The sequence below is a fragment of the Grammomys surdaster genome, unplaced genomic scaffold, assembly GCF_004785775.1.
Source record: "Grammomys surdaster isolate TR1022 unplaced genomic scaffold, NIH_TR_1.0 371, whole genome shotgun sequence".
Lineage (NCBI taxonomy): Eukaryota > Metazoa > Chordata > Mammalia > Rodentia > Muridae > Grammomys > Grammomys surdaster.
Window position 1 is genome coordinate 5,550,570 of NW_021604790.1, and position 19,092 is coordinate 5,569,661.

Genomic DNA, 19,092 nt, shown 5'->3' on the forward strand with positions numbered 1-19,092 from the left:
CGGCAGGCGCCGCGCTCCCTCCGCCGCCCCTCGCGCCTCCTCGGGCGGCCCCGCCCCCGTTCCCATCCCCCTCGCGCTCACCTCCGGGCTGTGCCGCGCGCGAGGCGGAGCGAGGCGCCCGCCGCCGCCGCGGTGCTGAGGGGCGAGCCTGTCCCCGCGCCGCCGCTGACAGGAGGACCGCCGCGGGCTGCCAGCGCTCGCCGGCCGCGAGGCCCCGCCGAGCCCGACTGAGGCGCGGATCCTCCGTGGGGCGTCCGCGGGCGGCGAGGTCCTCACCGGAGACCACCGGCACGCGGGCTTGACCCCGAGGTGCGCCGCGCCCCTCAGAGCGGCAGGTAAGGGCTGGGGGAGCAGGGAAGAAGGGTCGGTGAGGGTGAGGTGACAGGGGCGTTCGCTTGCGACGCCTCAGCTGCGGGGGGTTGGGGCTGAGACGAGCGGGGAGACAGGGAAACGGGCGGTGAAGTGCCTCTGGTCGAAGGCGTAGGGAAGGCAGGCTGCCTCCGAAGGTGGGACCGAGGGCGGCTTCGGAGGGCTCCGGGGTCTGCTACTTGACTGTCACCGAGGTTAGTCTTGGTATTTGCTACCTGGAGGGTCTTTGGATGACGGGAACCGGGATGAGATGCGAGGCAGATTGCTAAACGTGGCAGGGAATGTGGTGCAGAACGAGTTGCAAAATGTGTCCCTGAATGCAGCATGAAAGTAGTTGTGAAATGTGCCAGGTAAAGGCACAGGATGGGCTGGCCTCTGTGGCGTAGAAATGCATGGTAGAAGTGTTATTAGGAATATGAATAATTCCTTTGGGGAAGGAGGTGTACTATAATAAAAGACTAATGGGGCTCATTGCTACATATTCTGTCGTAGGAGAGAGAGAGGACCTGCGATTTTTGACATAGGGAAAGTACCCACGTGAAAGAAAAAAAAAACAAAAACCAAAAAACCCAAAAAAAACCCACAGCAGATTGGTTGTGAGGTGGGAAAGAAAAAAATAGGGATAAAATCATTTCAGGTTTTGTCATCAGCATGTAGAGCACCCATGCAATTGTAGCCTGGCTCTCTGTTCCAGGTGTGGAATGTTTTAAAATGTTTTCCAGAAAACATAAACAGTGATCATTAGCATTAGGAAAAGACTGGATGTCTTTCCCTTTCTCTTCTGCTCCTCTCCAGGAAAACAAAAAACCCACAAAAAAAAAAAGACAAACAAGCCAAGCATCCTGACAGTAATTGTGTGTTCAGGATCGTTAGGAAAAGGGAACGATTTTTCATCTGTGTCCCTGCCTTGGCTTTTACACAGGTGAAAATAAGTGGAACAAGGAAAACAAAAAAATATGGTGAACAAAAGGGATAAATTTTCAGGCATTTTGAAAGGTTGGAGCCAAAAGCTATGGCAGTGGCTAATTACAGAGCCTGGCAATAGTGGAATATTCTGGTATGTTTTTAGCTGTTGAGATGGGATGGTGAGATAAGATAAAAAAAGCTATACAGTAAATTAGCATAAAATGAAACAACATGGATACTGTCAATGTAGTGTTCCTTGTAGCATTTACCAGGTAAATCGTCTTAGGGATGTGAGCAAAAACCAGAAACAAATGAAACAACTGTTCCTTATCTCTCTTCCTTCTTCCTTCAACCCCATCTTTCTAAGTGTGTGTGTGTGTGTGTGTGTGTGTGTGTGATGCTGCAAAACGTTGTGACTTCCATCTAAGAACATCTGTGTTTTGAAAGAATTGTCAGAACATACTGTAATTTCAAAAGTAACAAAAGACAGCTAGATGAGCTATGTAAAATAATGTGTATTCGTTGAGTATCTGTGTAAATGAAACAAAAGCAGAAATATCTGATGTGTTCACTATGATGTATTTAATTATTGATGACATTTTAGTGTGTTATGTTGGAATTCTTATAAATTGAATTGCCTGTGTGAATGTTGTTCTTATTATCGTAATTTGCCAGATAATCTGAAAATTCATACTGATTGGCTTCGCCCTGGTTCCAGACTCATTCATTGAGAGATCATTTCCTTCAAAAACAAAATTGGATTTTCCTTGATTAATTTTCAACTTTAGTCTTTTCTGTAGATATTTCCCTTACCTTGAGGCTCTGTTGAGGCTAAAGAGAGACGAGTACCAGAAGAGAATAAAGAGCAGTTCTGTTGGGTCTTCCTGTTTTGTTCTGACTGTAAGTCATATGTACTGCCACCCCCTACTGTCTGTAGGAAGAGGTGTTGCAGAATCCTGTTCTTTTCTTGTTATCACTGCCCCCTTGTGTAAGGGAAGAAATTGATAGCTGCAACTTTTGGGAAACAGTCTTTTCAGATTGTTCTTTATCATTGGAGTGGCTGTGTAGATTTATTAATCACTTGTTTACTTTAAAATGCATAGCTAGGAACATGTGTTAACCAGATATTAGATTTGATGTCCCTTTTAAATAGTATCTGATATTAGTTCATTCAGGTTGCTAAAAATGTTTACAGTATGTTCAAGAACATGGGATTCTATTCTGGTAGTAATAGGTTACGTTTATACAGCACACGCTTTGTGCCAGTCTTGTTCATTGTTTATACAGTTACAACATCCTACGAGGTGTATATTATTATTTCCATTTTACCCAGGAGAAATGGAAACAGATCAATTTGCCAAAGATTCTGTAGCTGAGAATTGGAAATGCTGTTTCAATTTAGAAACTTTGGCTCCAGACTGTCCATCACTATTCTGGATTGTCCTCTCACAGTAGTATTGACAAGGCATACTGTGCTTAAAATGCACACATCCACCATAAAGCAAATACTATAGTTGAGGATAAATGGTCTACACATATACAAAGAGTACTTATAGTGAAACATTTCTTTTTAGGAATTTGCTTTTAAATTCTTTTTATGTGATTATAAGCAATTATTCAGGACTTTTTATGTGATTAAAGACATATTCGTAGTCATGTTTTTTTTGAGGTGATCTTTAGAGGTAAAAAGTTACATCAGGTAGTTTGATAAACACACACATATACCTCATGGTATCTTTTTTTTTTTTTAAAGTACCAGTAAACTTTTATTGCTCAGTTTATTTGAAAAATCAAGAAGAAATTATTTTTCCTGCATACTTAATTTTATGATCTCTGTTTAATGTGATTAGCAAAAATGGATTGGATCTTTTGAATAATTAACTCTTCCAAACAAATGCTGCTCATATTTTTCTTAGCACTTAAACCATTGTTTTATAGATATTGCTTACATATGAAATATTTACAAAATGAATAAAGCACAAAGAACAACAGTGCACTCCACAGTCCTCATACAGTTTCACTTGTTTTAGAAAGTGGACCATCACCTCTCACAATTGTGATAATTATTTTTTTTTGGAAATTATTTCTGCCATTCCGTTCACAGAAATATTTTCTGGTTATCTTGTGACTCACATAGCTCATGTAACCAAACACTCTTTTACCTTAATAGACATTTGTTGATATTATGAGTATTAATTATGGACAAACATTTTTAGGATATAAAACTATATAATTTATTATACTCAAGAAATTGATTGAAATATAGACTCAGACCTGCTCTGAATGTGTATCGATAATATTCTACTTGTAATTTGGTTTGCATTTTTACTATAAAAATTTACCACCAACACTGTTAAACCTTAATTGGTTATTTCCTTCTCCCATCATTGACTTTTTTTTTCTTTTGAAACATGATCTCCATATGTAGCCCCAGGTGACACTGACTTATCCATTCTGTTGTGCATCCATGGTGCTAGCATTAAAGGCATGTGCCACCTTGTCTGGCTGTTACTAATATTTTTCCTCCAGTGGTGTTAGAGATAAGCCCACGGCCTTGTGTTTACTAGGCATGTACTCTAACATTAAGCTACACTCGCGTCACCTCATCATTGATTTTTTTTTAACTTCTGTCATGCCAGCTCTCCTTTCTTGCTATAGTTGACTTTAGCCCTTTAGTATTTCCTAAATAATTACGATTTTTTTTGAATGAAGAAGGAAGTAGACTCTATAAACAGGAATATACTAATAACAGGAGTTCCAAAAGGGAAATACTAAAATGGTTGATACTTACTGGATATATACTAGAATAATTATGTATTACAATGCATAAGATTCTTTCTTTGTCATATTTTTTTCTTCTTGAAATGCAGTTAAAATCTGAAGGAAACTACTTGGGCACTCTAGCTGAATTATATCAAATTCAGAATTATCCAAAGTTAAGGAGAATATTTTTACTGATGGTACCCAGATTCCTTTCAAGTACTTAGAGCAAGCAGGTACAGATGGCTGTTTATTTTTCTAACACAAGTCTGAGCCAGCTTAGTTATTAGACGTTTCTTTTTTTCTCTGTGAATTAATTGATAACTTAGTAGTACTATATTTGCTTAATATGCCTACAGTCATCAAATACTGTTACTTGGTGGGAAGATAAATAATGTAAAAATAAATATTTTATGCTTTATTATATTGTGAAGACTATCTTGGCTTATTTGAATTGCATGTTTTCTAGTAACATACTAAATGAAAATTATTTAAGATAAAAACAACAATAACAAACAAGCAAACCAAACCAAAACAGAACAAGGAGCTAAGGCAATGGAGAGTAAAATCTACACCAGGTTAAATTGTGTTCCTGATAAGTCTCTTGAAGCCATGGAGAGACATTGAAAGTTTAAGGCTGAAGAGATATGTATGTTTTCACTGGGCAGTGGTGGTGCACGCCTTTAATCCCAGCACTTGGGAGGCAGAGGCAGGCGGATTTCTGAGTTCAAGGCCAGCCTGGTCTACAGAGTGAGTTCAGGACAGCCAGGGCTATACAGAGAAACCCTGTCTCAAAACTTAAAAAAAAAAAAAAGATGTTTTCTATTCAGAGGTCATTTTTCTCTTAGAGGATGTCTTACTGTCTTACTGTGAGTCTATGAGCAAAGAAATTGCAGAGAACCAAGAACTCAGCGTCTGAGTCTCAGAAAGCTTACACAGGTGTGGATGTAGAAAAAGGAGGAACTTATTATTACTTCAAAAAGTTCTAAATAATTGTAGTACCATAATTATTTCTGGAAACACATTTCTTTTGTTCGATCAGTTTACTTTTGATTTGTAGTGCTGAAACATGGGCCATTGTATGTGTTGGACAAGTGTTTTTGAGTTGTATCTCTAACTCCCTGCCCACTCCCCCCAAAAAATTATTTGAAAGCTATTTTTGTGGATGATGAAAGTGTCAAATGAATTGATTATTTTATGGGCCACACTGCAGTATTTTGGCTTCAGTTTCTGTTTGCCCTTCTTTAGTAGATGATAAATATGGGCAAGTTGAAGAGACAAAAGAATTAGGCTGATGCTAGTCTTTATCATCCTTTCTTTTATTTTTTTTCTTCCCATAGAATCAGTTTTTGTCTTTTTTCAGTCATGGCAGACACAACCTCTCTAGTGTGTTTTTTTTTTTTTTTTTTATTTTATTAGAACTCAAGTTACCCTGCCTCAGTCACCTAAACTAAGCAGACATCTTGGCATGTTAAAAAAAATCAGATTGTCTAGAAGACACCTTTACTCTTTATGTGCCTTTCTTTTTTAGGCTCCTCCACATTGCTGTCAGAGTGATATATTTACACACCCTCTGTTGGTGGTGGTAGTAGGAATGTGGTGTGTGTGTGTGTGTGTGTGTGTTGCATACACGTGAATATGAGGCATACACCTGTGCATGTAGAGGCCAGAGGAGGACAGTGAATGTTTTCCTCTGATGCCTCCTTCTTTCCCTTGAGACAAAATGTCTTGTTTATCTGGAAGCTTGCCTTTTTGACTAGGCTAGCCTTGCTGGGAGAGCTTTGGGGATCCATCTGCTTTCTTTCAGTGCGAGGTACATGTAGCTATAGCTTGTATTTTCTAAGGGTGCTAGAGATTCAGACTTAGGGCCTCATGCTTGCACAGAAGCTGCTTTCATCCATTGAACCATCTCCCCATCCCTAGGATGACAGTTTTAAAATTTTAACTGATTATTTTAGTTTCTTATGAAACTTTAGTGTTTCACATTAGAGAAAAAAAATCAAATGGAGCTTCTTAGCAACTAGTGCATGTTTTGACTTATTACTTGCCATATTTGTCTTCAAATTATTTAGTAATTCTGAATTTCTTTAATATATAATAATCTCTTACATTTTCATATTTTGTATAAAGCTATTTTTGCATTGGACTACCCCTCCCCTTTCCTTTGTTGTATTGGCAAATTCTTAAGGTCTTGGCCTAAAAGGAATCTTTTGAGTGAAGAAAAGTTATTCTTCACCTAATTGGGTTTGAGTGTGTTATTCTGTCTTCTCCCTTTGTACCATTATTTATGTGACTGCTTTATCACTAATCTGTTAGATTTCTTTAGGCAGGACCTATGATTTTTTAACCTAGTATTTTGCATCAGTATAGTTAGTACATAGTGGTTAGTCACTGTCCACTTGCTGAGTACAGATTGTTTTAGTTATGGCTTTGAAACTTCATCCCATGCCAGGCATGGTGGCACTTGCTTTTAATCCCAGCATTTCGGAGGCAGTGGAGCTGTGTGAGTTCAAGGCCATCCTGGTTCTCAGAGGGACTTCCAGGCCAACCAGGGCTACATGGCAAGACCCTGTCTCAAGATAGTATAAACAATATACGTACACATACCTAAATCTAAATGTTCTGATTAATACCTAGATTGTAATTAAAATTGTCTTTACAGATAACCAAATTTTGTTCTTGTTTTTAAATGTTTCCTAGGGTGGTAGCAGGAGAAAAATTAGAAAGTTCTCTGTGTGATCTTGAGCCAAATTACTTTCTTATATATTATAGAAATTGACTGACTATACTGTGGGCTAAATCCAGCCCATCATCTATTTTTATGTGTCCTTCAAGCTAAGAATAGTTTTAGATTTTTTTTTTAAGTGGTATAACTATGCTCATTTGGATACATATTGGCTGTGGCTGTTTTTGGGTCAAGAGCTGAGTCTAGTAGTTTCCATAGAGACCGTATGGCCTACAAAGCCTAAATATTTATTTTCTAAAACAAGTTTGCTATTCTTTGATTTATCTATAGCCTATTCCCTTAGTGTTCTTTGAATGTTAGGAGTTATATATGTCTATTAGGTTTTTACAGAAAATACCTATTTCTATTTATTGAGAAAATTTACTACTTTGCCTTAGTACTGCTTACTTGAAAGACCCCTGTTGTACTTCTTTATAACATATAATGTGCCCCATGTCTCCCCTCCCCCCAGCCCCTTAAAGTGAGACAGGGTTTCTCTGTGAGGCCTTGGCTGTCCTGGAACTCACTTTATAGACTAGGCTAGTCTCAAACATACAGAGATCTGCCTGCCTCTGCCTCCTGAGTGCTAGAATTAAAGGCGTGTGCCGCTGACCCCCCCAATCTCCACTGCTGCCCATTCTAAATATGTGTAACTCTGAAGTTAGATTTTTTTTTGAAGATGTATTCCAAGCAGAACCATGTGTGGTAGTAGACACCTTTAATCCTAGCGCTTAGGAGATGTTAAGCCTAGTCTACAGTGTGAATCCAGGCTATCCAGCTACATAATGAGACTCTGTCTTAAGAAGAAAGAAAGAAAGAAAGAAAGAAAGAAAGAAAGAAAGAAAGAAAGAAAGAAAGAAAGAAAGAAAGAAAGAGAGAGAGAGAAAGAAAGAGGAAGAGAGAAAGGAAAGAAAGAAAGAGAGAAGAGAGAGAAAAGGGAAGAGATAAAGGAGAGAGGGAGGGAGGGAGGGAGGGAGGGAGGGAGAGAGAGAGAGAGAGAGAGAGAGAGAGAGAGAGAGAGAGAGAGAGGGAGGTGTCCCAAGCTGAGGCTATCCTGGAACACAGAATAGATTTTTCTGCTTAGATTTGTTTCTTCTGTATTTTCCATAAAACTGGTCATGTATGTATATATTTGTATTGATATTTGTCTTTGTTATATGTAAGGTTTGAATGTGCATTAATTATTTTGAAAAAAAATTGGAGCATTTTTCGGGTGTGTCATTTTCTTAGATGTTTATTGATTCCTTCCATGTGTATTTCCTGATTTTTTTTTTTATTACCGTTCTCTTTTAGTTGAGGGCAGAAGTTTAGTTTTTATGGTTTTGTTTTTTGTTTTTGTTTGTTTGTTTGTTTTGTATTTTTGAGACAGAATCTCTCTGTAACTCTGGCTATCCTGGAATTGACTGTGTAGATCAGGCTGCTCTCGAACTCATAGAGATCAGGTGCTGAAATTAAAGGCATGTATCACTACGCCCAACTTAGAAATTTCATATTGTTTTTTCTGTGTCCTAGATATTTCTTCTACCTCTGAAAAATATAGTTAGAAGCATATAGCATATTAACTAGTATTTCCAACTTTATAAAGTTTTACTGTTGATAGTTTACTGTTTTCCTTTTGTGACAGAGGTGTTGTGAAAAGGATTTTATATGATTGACATGTTCCTTTACAATTTTTAACTTAAAACATTTTTGCTTGTGTATGTGGTAACTGCATGTGTGTTTGTGTATTCACATATTTGTGGGCAGGTTGTGTGGGTGGGTGTGAAGGGCAAAAGGTGATGTTGAGTGTCTTTTTTCATTGTTTTTTACCTTATAATATACTGAGGCAATCTCTCATTTGCACCCAGATCTTGCTGATTTGGCTAGTTTAGCTAACCAGCTTGCTCCAGGGATCCTGTTTCTTCCTCCCACATGGTAGAAATTACAGGCAGGCCACTATCCCGTCTGGTATTTCCCTGGGAATTGGGGATCTGAACACTGCTCTTCATGCTTGCATAACAAGCATTTTACCTGCCAAGATATCTCTAGCCCCCATATGTTAACTTTGATAAATATTAGCAGGATTTCAGATACAATGTTTATAAGGAAAACTATGACCTTTATTTGTTGCAAATATCTTTGAAGCAGTAGACATACATTTCTTCATCTTAAATATATGAACATATCTATTTGGTCTTAAAGATAGGCATGGAGAAACATGGCTCTGATTTTCTTATTGTCATAGAAGCACACCTTTCACTGAGGATTTATTGAACTTGGAAAGAGTATACAGATAATATATGGTTTAGTCATTTTAGACTTGGAGAATCTACTTCAGATCTTAGTAAATATTTCTGCCTAAATGAAGGCTTTGTCTTCATAACTGCATAACTAATCTTGTATGGGAGAGGAGGAGTGTCCCAAAAATTTCTACTTACTGATCTGTGGAAGCTTAATAGATAATTTGCTGTATCCTAGAAGTCCATTTCTGTTTCAGTGCTAAGGAACTGTATTGTTCCTTAGGCTTTTAAAGCTGGGTGGTGGTGAAGGCATTTAGCTTCTGTAGACCAGTGGAATGAAGACTATTAAGGCACATAATCAAATAATCACTGCCAACTACCTATACTCAAATCCTGCATTGTCATTGATCTTTCTTCCTTTTCCAGTTTTTTTTTAAAGTTTATTTATTTATTATTTTATGTATGTGAGTACGTATCGCTCTCTTCAGACACACCAGAAGAGGGCATCAGATCCCATTACAAATGGTTATGAGCCACCATGTGGTTGCTGGGAGTTGAACTCAGGACCTCTGGAAGGACAGTCAGTGCTCTTAACCACTAAGCCATCTCTCCAGCCTCTCTTTTCTAAGATCTTAAAGCAGAAGAGAGACTTTCTTTGAAAATTATTAGATATTCCTGATGTTAGAAAGTGACAAGACTACTTAAGAATCATGTTCAGTTTAAGAGGTCTTAAGTGTAATATAGTGCCTGTTTGTTATCCCATTACTCAGGAACTTAAGGCAGGAGTTTGAGGCTAACCTGTACTACGTAATAAGAGCCTGTCTAAAATAAACACAACACAACACAACAACAACAACAAAAAAAGCAGCTTTAACTTTCTGCAAAAAGAGACCAGTTGTGTAGTAGAGAGAACATACATTATTTTAAAATCAGTAAAACAGGTGTGAATTATTACCCTGTTACTCACCAGCTGTGAAGGACTTTTAAAATCCTTATCCTGACAGGTTTTAGGTAGAGACAATTCTGGAATTTTGGTTTCTTTTAAAACCACAGAAATATTATAAGAATATGCTTTGATTTTAATCCCAGGTGTGGAAATGTGGAGCTGCTTTGGACAGCAGCTGACTTTGATTTACCTCATGCTCCAGCATTGGCATGGTTTTGCCACCTACAGATAATTTCTGTGATGTATGATGTTTGGAATTCTGGGAACTCTTTAAGAGAGTATGTAAAGGCTAGTGTCCTGATAGGCTGTGATTGGAGGTTGGTGGCCATTCAGGAGAGTTGTTTGGGGTTTGTTTGTAGTCAGGCTCAGAGAAGAAACAATAGGAAAGAAACTAGATTCAGGGAGTTCTCTTTCTCTCTCTCCTCTATCTGTCCTTCTTTCTCTCTTATCTAGTGATAAGGGGTGAAACTGGGGGGAACAAGGTGGAAAAAAAGAACTCACAAAGTAGCAAAGACCCACTACAGCGTATGGTTATAGGACGAAATGATCTGAGTTAGAGTGAAAGCCACACACAGGGTATCCTGACACAGTGAGACAGAGGCAGATAGCTTCCCCAGTCTGGTCATGTAAATATTTTCAGCTTTTACAAACATCTCTCCTTATTTTTTGAACAATTGGATTTCACTCCCCCACCGGCCACCAGTTCTTTCTTGCCAGTGCTTCAGGTGGATAAGTTTTTGTAGTTATTATTTTTTCTTAAAAAATTATATATGATTAGATAAGGTGAATTGCTTAGAGTATTTACTTCTGTAGTCTTTACTTAAGAGTGACAACAGAAATACAACAAAAAGCCTTGGCAATCTACTATATAAAAATATCCTGAAAAAATTTTGTCATTTTTTCCGTAGTATGGATAGTTGCTCAGAATCTCAATTTTGGGGATATAGCTCAGTGGTGGAGTGCTAGCAGACCTAAGGTCCCAGGTTCCGTCCTCAGTAGAAGAGGGAGGAGGGGGGAGAGGGACATGGAAAGTGGGGGTCAGGGGAGGTGAGGTGAGAGGGAGAGTGACTGCACAAATCAATACTTTTGTACTAATTATGAAATGAAAAATAGTTTATCTTGGGCTGGCAGTGTCTCTCAGTTGGTAGTGCTTGCCTAGTGTGCACAAGGCACTGGTTTTGATCTCCAGTTACTTGTATATTGTGAAGTATCAACTATTCAGCCAAGATTTTGTTATTTTTGTAAACATAAACAAGCACATCCATCTCCTTAGAATACAAATTTGCTTTGTCTTTAATAAATGGTAAGGTTATAAAAGTATTAAATAGCTTTATGTTTGTTTTTTTTAATCACAAAGTGTTTTTCATTTGTATACCCACTTTAATCACTTATACACCTGGGATTGTGTAAGATTTTTTTTAGATTGAAAAGAGATCATGAAGCTGACTGAGACAGATGCAGATACTTACACCCAACCATTGGACTGAAGTCGGGGATCCCTATGGTTGAATAAGGGGAAGGATTGAAGAAGCTGAAGGGGAGAGGGACCATAGGAAGACCAGCAGTTTCAACTAACCCAGACCCCAGGGAGCTTCCAGAGACTGAGAGCATACAGGGGCAGGTCTGAGGCTTCCAGCACATATATAACAGAAATCTGCCTGGTCTGGCCTCAGTGAGAGAAGATGAGCTTAATCCTCCAGAGACTTGAGGTCCCAGGGAAGGGAAAGGTCTGGTGGGGGCAGAGCACCCTTTCGGATGCAAGGGGGAGGAGGAATTGTGGGAGGGGAACTGGGAGGGGAGACCAACTGAAATGTTAAAAAAAAAAAAAAAGACTGCTGGAGCAAACACTGATCTACTTGTTTCTGTAACTGGCCTTTGGAGATTCATTTAAGTGGAATCATAATATGCAGTTTTGTTTTAAAAATACAAATATAATTTTTTTGTTTCTTGCTTCTTTGTCTTAGCATGTTTTTTAGGTTAATTTGCATTGATCATGAATCAATATTTCATTTCATTTTCTTGCCGAATATTATTCCATTGTGTAAATGTACCATTTTGTTTATTCATTCACCAAATGGACGTTTGAATTCTTTCCAGTATTTGGCTTTTATGAATAATGCTGCTATAAACATTCATGTGCAATGTTAATGTGGATAAATGATTTAATTTTGTTTGGGCCCATTCCTATTTTTTGGTGTGAGGTAAGATCTAAGTTTGCTTCTCTGTATGTCTGCATATCTAGTTGCTCTAGAATCATTTGTTGAAAAGATTATCCTTTCTTCCATTAAGTTGTTTTGCATCTTTGTTGGTAACCAGTACCAGGGTAATGGGAAGGGATAATTATCTGTAGGGGTTTTACCACTTTAAATTTCCTGCTAAATCTTCAGATACTTAATTAGTTCATTGCTTTCTCCAGATAAGACTATTATAACTTCAGAAGGATGGAGACCCTGGCCTCTCCTAGCAGATGCCACTGGGATGGCTAATATATCTGAAGTCTGCAAACCATATCAAGTCTTGTTTATTAGTGGGAACAAAGTTGCTGGGTTTCAAGGGATTCCCTACCTAGGTTGAACCACATTTTGGAGGATGCAGTTGGGGAGAACAAGAGTAGCTCCAGGAGAAAATACCAAAGGCATGAATAGTTCTTTCTCAGTTAACAACTCTAATACTCATGGGTAAACAGTTTTTTGTTGTTTGCTTTTTTTTAATTGGATATTTTATTTACATTTCATATGTTATCTCCTTACCCCATCCCCCACCCACCCAGGAACCACCTATCCCCTCACCCCTCCTCCTGCTTCTCTGCAAATGTACCCCTACCTAACCCTCCACTCCCACCTCCCCACCCTCAAATTCCCACCCCCTGGGGCATCCAGCCTTCATGAGACCCAGGATCTCTTCTCCCACCTATGCCCAGCAGGACCCTTACATATACAGCTGAAGCCATGGATCCCTCCCTAAGTGCTCTCAGGCTAATGGTTTAGACCCTGGGAGCTCTGGTTGGTTGGTATTGTTGCTCTCCTCATGGGGCCACAAACCCTTTCAGCTCCAACAGTCTTCACTCTAACTCCTCCATTGGGAACCCCATGATCAGTTCAATGGTTAGCTGTGAGCATCTGCCTTTGAATATGTCAGACTCTTGCAGACCTCTGAGGAGACATCTATATCAGGCTCTTATCAACATGCACTTCTTGACTTCCACATCAGCATCTACCTTTGGTGACTGCACATGGGATGGATACTCAGGTGGAATGGTCTTCAGACGGCCCCTCCTTCAGTTTCTGTCCCACACTTTGTCTCCATATTTGCTCCCTTGAGTATTTTGTTGCTCCTTCTAAGAAGGACTGAAGCACCCCCACTTGGTCTTCCTTCTTCATGAGCTTCATGTGGCCTGTGAGTTGAATCTTAGGTATTTCAAGGTTCTGGGCTAATATCCAATAATCAGTGAGTGAATACCATGTGTGTTCTTTTGTGATTGGCTTACCTCACTCAGAATGATATTTTCTAGTTCCATCCATTTACCTAGGAATTTCTCGAATTCATTGTTTTTTTTTTTTTTTTTGGTTTTTCGAGACAGGGTTTCTCTGTATAGCCCTGGCTGTCCTGGAACTCACTCTGTAGACCAGGCTGGCCTCGAACTCAGAAATCCGCCTGCCTCTGCCTCCCAAGTGCTGGGATTAAAGGCGTGCGCCACCAACGCCCGGCTGAATTCATTGTTTTTAATAGCTGAGTAATACTCCATTGTGTAAATGTACCACATTTTTTGTATCCATTCCTCAGTTGAAGGACATCTGGGTTCTTTCCAGCTTCTGGCTATTATAAATAAGGCTGCTATGAACATAGTTGAGCATATGTCCTTGTTATATGTTAGAACATCTTCTGGGTATATGCCTAGGAGTGGTATAGCTGGATCCTCACAGGTAATGCTATGTCCAATTTTCTGAGGAACCGCCAGACTGATTTACAAAGTGCTTGCACCATCTTGCAGTCCCACCAACAATGGAGGAGTGTTCCTCTTTCTCCACACCCTCGACAGCGTCTACTATCATCTAAGAGTTTTTAATCTTAGCCATTTTGACTGGTGTGAGATGGAATCTCAGGGTTGTTTTTATTTGCATTTCCCTGATGACTAAGGATACTGAACATTTCTTTAGGTGCTTCTCGGCCATTCGAGTTTCCTCAGTTGAAAATTCTTTGTTAAGCTCTATACCTCATTTTTTAATAGGGTTATTTGGTTGTCTGGAGTCTAATTTCTTGAGTTCTTTGTATATATTGGATATCAACCCTCTATCAGATGTAGAATTGGTAAAGATCTTTTCCCAATTTGTTGGTTGCCGTTTTGTCCTATTGACAGTGTCCTTTGCCTTACAGAAACTTTGCAATTTTATGAAGTCCCATTTGTCAATTCTTGATCTTAGAGCATATGCCATTGGTGTTCTGTTCAGGAACTTTTCCTCTCTGCCCAAGTATTCGAGGCTCTTCCCCACCTTCTCTTCTATTAGTTTCAGTGTATCTGGTTTTATGTGGAGGTCCTTTATCCACTTAGACTTGAGCTTTGTACAAGGGGATAAGAATGGATCAATTTTCATTCTTCTACATGTTGTCCTCCAGTTGAACCAGCACCATTTGTTGAAAATGCTGTCCTTTTTCCACTGGACAGTTTTAGCTCCTTTGTCAAAGATCAAGTGACCAAAGGTGTGTGGGTTCATTTCTGGGTCTTCAATTCTATTCCATTGATCTTCCTTCCTGTCTCTGAGCCAATACCATGTAGTTTTTATCACTATTGCTCTGTAGTACAGCTTGAGGTCAGGGATGGTGATTCCTCCAGAAGTTCTTTTATTGTTGAGAATAGTTTTCGCTATCCTGGGTTTTTTGTTATTCCATATGAATTTGAGAATTTCCTTTTCTAACTCTGTGAAGAATTGAGTTGGGATTTTAATGGGAATTGCATTGAATCTGTAGATGGCTTTTGGCAGGATGGCCATTTTTATTATATTAATCCTGCCAATCCATGACCATGAGAGATCTTTCCATCTTCTGAGATCTTCTTCGATTTCTTTCTTCAGGGACTTGAAGTTCTTGTCATACAGGTCTTTCACTTGCTTGGTTAGATTCACACCAAGATATTTTATATTATTTGCGACTATTATGAAGGGTGTCATTTCCCTAATTTCTTTTTCAGTCTGTTTATCTTTCATGTAGAGGAAGGCTACTGATTTGTTTGAGTTGATTTTATAACCAGCCACTTTGCTGAAGTTGTTTATCAGGTTTAGGAGTTCTCTGGTGGAAGTTTGGGGGTCACTTAAATATACTATCATATCATCTGCAAATAGTGATATTTTGACTTCTTCCTTTCCTATTTGTATCCCTTTGACTTCTTCTTGTTGTCTAATTGCTCTGGCTAGGACTTCCAGTACTATATTGAATAGGTGGGGGAGAGTGGGCAGCCTTGTCTAGTCCCTGATCTTAGTGGGATTGCTTCAAGTTTCTCTCCATTTAGTTTGATATTGGCTACTGGTTTGCTATAAATTGCTTTTATTATGTTTAGGTATGGTCCTTGAATTCCTGATCTTTCCAAGACTTTTATCATGAATGGATGTTGAATTTTGTCAAATGCTTTCTCAGCATCTAGTGAGATGATCATGTGTTTTTTTCTTTGAGTTTGTTTATATAGTGGATTACATTGATGGATTTCCGAATATTTAACCATCCCTGCATTCCTGGGATAAAACCTACTTGATCATGATTGATGATTGTTTTGATGTGTTCTTGGATTCGGTTTGCTAGAATTTTATTGAGTATTTTTGCATCGATGTTCATAAGGGAGATTGGTCTGAAGTTCTCTTTCTTTGTTGGGTCTTTGTGAGGTTTGGGTATGAATGTAATTGTAGCTTCATAGAATGAATTGGGTAGTGTACCTTCTGTTTCTATTTTGTGGAATAGTTTGAAGAGAATTGGTATTTGGTCTTCCTTGAAGGTCTGATAGAATTCAGCACTAAAACCATCTGGTCCTGGGCTTTTTTTTTTTTTTTGGTGAGGAGACTTTTAATGACTGCTGCTATTTCCTTAGGGGTTATGGGACTGTTTAAATGGTTTATCTGCTCCTGATTTAACTTTGGTACCTGGTATCTCTATATGAAGTTGTCCATTTCATCCAGGTTTTCCAGTTTTGTTGAGTATAGGCCTTTGTAGTAGGATCTGATGATTTTTTGAATTTCTTCAGTTTATGTTGTTATGTCTCCCTTTTCAGTTCTGATTTTATTAATTTGGATACTGTCTCTGTGCCCTCTGGTTAATCTGGCTAACGGTTTATCTATCTTGTTGATTTTCTCAAAGGACCAGCTCCTGGTTTTGTTGATATTTTGTATTGTTCTTTCTATTTCTATTTGGTTGATTTCAGCCCTGAGTTTGATTATTTCCTGCCTTCTACTCCTCTTGGGTGTATTTGCTTCTTTTTGTTCTAGAGCTTTTAGTTGTGCTGTCAAGGTGTTAGTGTGTGCTCTTTCCAGTTTCTTTTTGTAGGCACTTAGAGCTATGAGCTTTCCTCTTAGCACTGCCTTCATGGAGTCCCACAAGTTTTGGTATGATGTGTCCTCATTTTCATTAAATTCTAAAAAGTCTTTAATTTCTTTCTTTATTTCTTCCTTGACCAAGTAAGTCATCATTGAGTAGAGAGTTGTTCAGTTTCCATGTGCATGTGGGTTTTCCATTGGTTTTGTCATTATTAAAGACCAGCCTTAGTGAGTGGTGATCTGATAAGATGCAAGGGATTATTTCAGTCTTTTTGTATCTGTAGAGGCCTGTTTTGTGACCAATTATATGGTCTATTTTGGAGAAGGTACATTGAGGTGCTGAGAAAAAGGTATATTCTTTTGTTTTAGGATGAAATGTTCTATAGATGTCTGTTAAGTCCATTTGGTTCATAACTTCTGTTAATGTCAAAGTGTCTCGGTTTAGTTTCTGTTTCCATGATCTGTCCATTGCTGAGAGTGGGGTGTTGAAATACCCCACTATTATTGTGTGAGGTGTAATGTGTGTTTTGAGCTTTAGTAAAATTTCTTTTATGTATGTAGGTGCCCTTGCATTTGGAGCATAGATGTTCAGAATTGAGAGTTCACGTTGGTAGATTTTTCCTTTGATGAGTATGAAGTATCCTTCCTTATCCTTTTTGATTACTTTTGGATGGAAGTCGATTTTATTTGATATTAGAATGGCTACTCCAGCTTGTTTCTTGGGACTATTTGCTTGGGAAACTGTTTTCCATCCTTTTATTCTGAGGTAGTGTCTGTCTTTGTCACTGAGGTGCATTTCTTGTATGCAGCAAAATTCTGGGTCCTGTTTGTGTATCCAGTCTGTTAGTCTGTGTCTTTTTATTGGGGAATTGAGTTCGTTGATGTTAAGAGATATTAAGGAAAAATGATTGTAGCTTCCTGTTATTTTTGTTATTAGAGGTAGAATTATGTTTGTATAGCTATCTTCTTTTTGGGTTGTTGGAAGATTACTTCCTTGCTTTTTCTAGGTTGTAGTTTCCCTCCTTGTCTTGGTGTTTTCCATCAATTATCCTTTGAAGTGCTGGGTTTGTGGGAAGATATTGTGCAAATTTGGTTTTGTCATGGAATATCTTAGTTTCGCCATCTATAGTGATTGAGAGTTGTGCTGGGTATAGTAGTCTGGGCTGGCATTTGTGTTCTCTTAGGGTCTGTATGATGTCAGTCCAGGCTCTTCTAGCTTTTATAGTCTCTGGTGAGAAGTCTGGTGTAATTCTTATAGGTTTGCCTTTATATGTTACTTGACCTTTTTCCCTTTCTGCTTTTAGTATTTTTTCTTTGTTTTGTGCATTTGATGTTTTGATTATTATGTGATGTGAGGTATTTCTTTTCTGGTTTAGTCTATTTGGTGTTCTGTAGGCTTCTTGTATGTTTATGGGCATCTTGTTCTTTAGGTTAGGGAAGTTTTCCTCAATAATTGTGTTGAAGATATTTACTGACCCTTTAAGTTGGGAATTTTCACTCTCATCTATACCTATTATCCTTAGGTTTGGTCTTTTCATTGTGTCCTGGATTTCTTGGATGTTTTGGGTTAGAAGTTTTTTGCATTTTGCATTTTCTTTGACAGCTGTGTCAATGTTTTCCATGGTATCTTCTGCACATGAGATTCTCTCTTCTATCTCTCTCTTTTTTTTTTTTTTTGGTTTTTCGAGACAGGGTTTCTCTGTGTAGTCCTGGCTGTCCTGGAACTCACTCTGTAGACCAGGCTGGCCTTGAACTCAGAAATCTGCCTGCCTCTGCCTCCCAAGTGCTGGGATTAAAGGCGTGTGCCACCACTGCTTGGCTCTCTTCTATCTCTTGTATTCGGTTGGAGATGCTTGCGTCTATGACTCCCGATCTCTTTCCTAGGTTTTCCATCTCCATGGTTGTCTCCCTTTGAGATTTCTTTATTGTTTCTATTTCCATTTTCAGATCCTATATGTTTTTGTTTAATTCCTTCTTTGTGTTTTCTTGCAGTTCTTTAAGGGATTTCTGTGATTCCTCTTTAAGGGCTTCTACCTGTTTACTTGTACTCTCCTGTATTTCTTTAAGGGAGTTACTTATATCCTTCTTAAAATCCTCTATCATCATCATGAGAAGTGATTTTAATTCTGAATCCTGCTTTTCCGGTGTGATGGGGTGTCCAGGACTTGCTATATTGGGAGAACTGGGTACTGAAGATGCCAAGAAACTTTGGTTTCTGTTGCTTATGTTCTTGTGCTTGCCTTTCACCATCTGGTTAACTCTAGTGTTACCTGCCCTTACTGTGTAAGACTGGAGTCTGTATTTCCGGTTATCTTGCTTGTGTCAGAGCTCCTCAGAGTACAGATGTCTCTGTGGTCTTATGATCCTGATCTCCTGGGTGGAAGAATTTCTGGGACTCAGGCCACCTCTGGGATCTGGAAATCCTTCTGCTCTGGGTGCAGTGGTTCCTCTAGGATGGCTTAGGATACGATGTTTCCATAAGTGCAAACCAGCTAGGTGTCTGCTGCTCTGAGTGCAGTGGCTCCTCTAGGATGGCTCAGGATTCAGTATCTTCACAGGAGCAGACCAGCTATGTGTCTGCTCCAGCCAAAAGGATCAGGTAGGGGTGGAAGGGAAGTGGAATTCCGGAGGGGTGGGGTTTGGTAGCTGGTG

At 39.0% G+C, this 19,092-nt stretch overlaps 1 protein-coding gene across 2 annotated transcripts in view; it reads left to right on the top strand.

Annotated features, from left to right (window-relative positions):
- The first annotated feature begins 79 nt into the window (after positions 1 to 79).
- The window catches only part of Tanc2 (tetratricopeptide repeat, ankyrin repeat and coiled-coil containing 2), a 284,441-nt gene continuing 265,428 nt past the window's right edge, over positions 80 to 19,092 (top strand). The window contains exon 1 of one of the 2 annotated variants that reach the window (XM_028780603.1): positions 80 to 335. The gene's annotated coding sequence lies outside the window, so the exon portion shown is untranslated. The remainder of the gene's footprint in view (positions 336 to 19,092) is intronic. The other variant, XM_028780602.1, reaches the window with a different exon arrangement.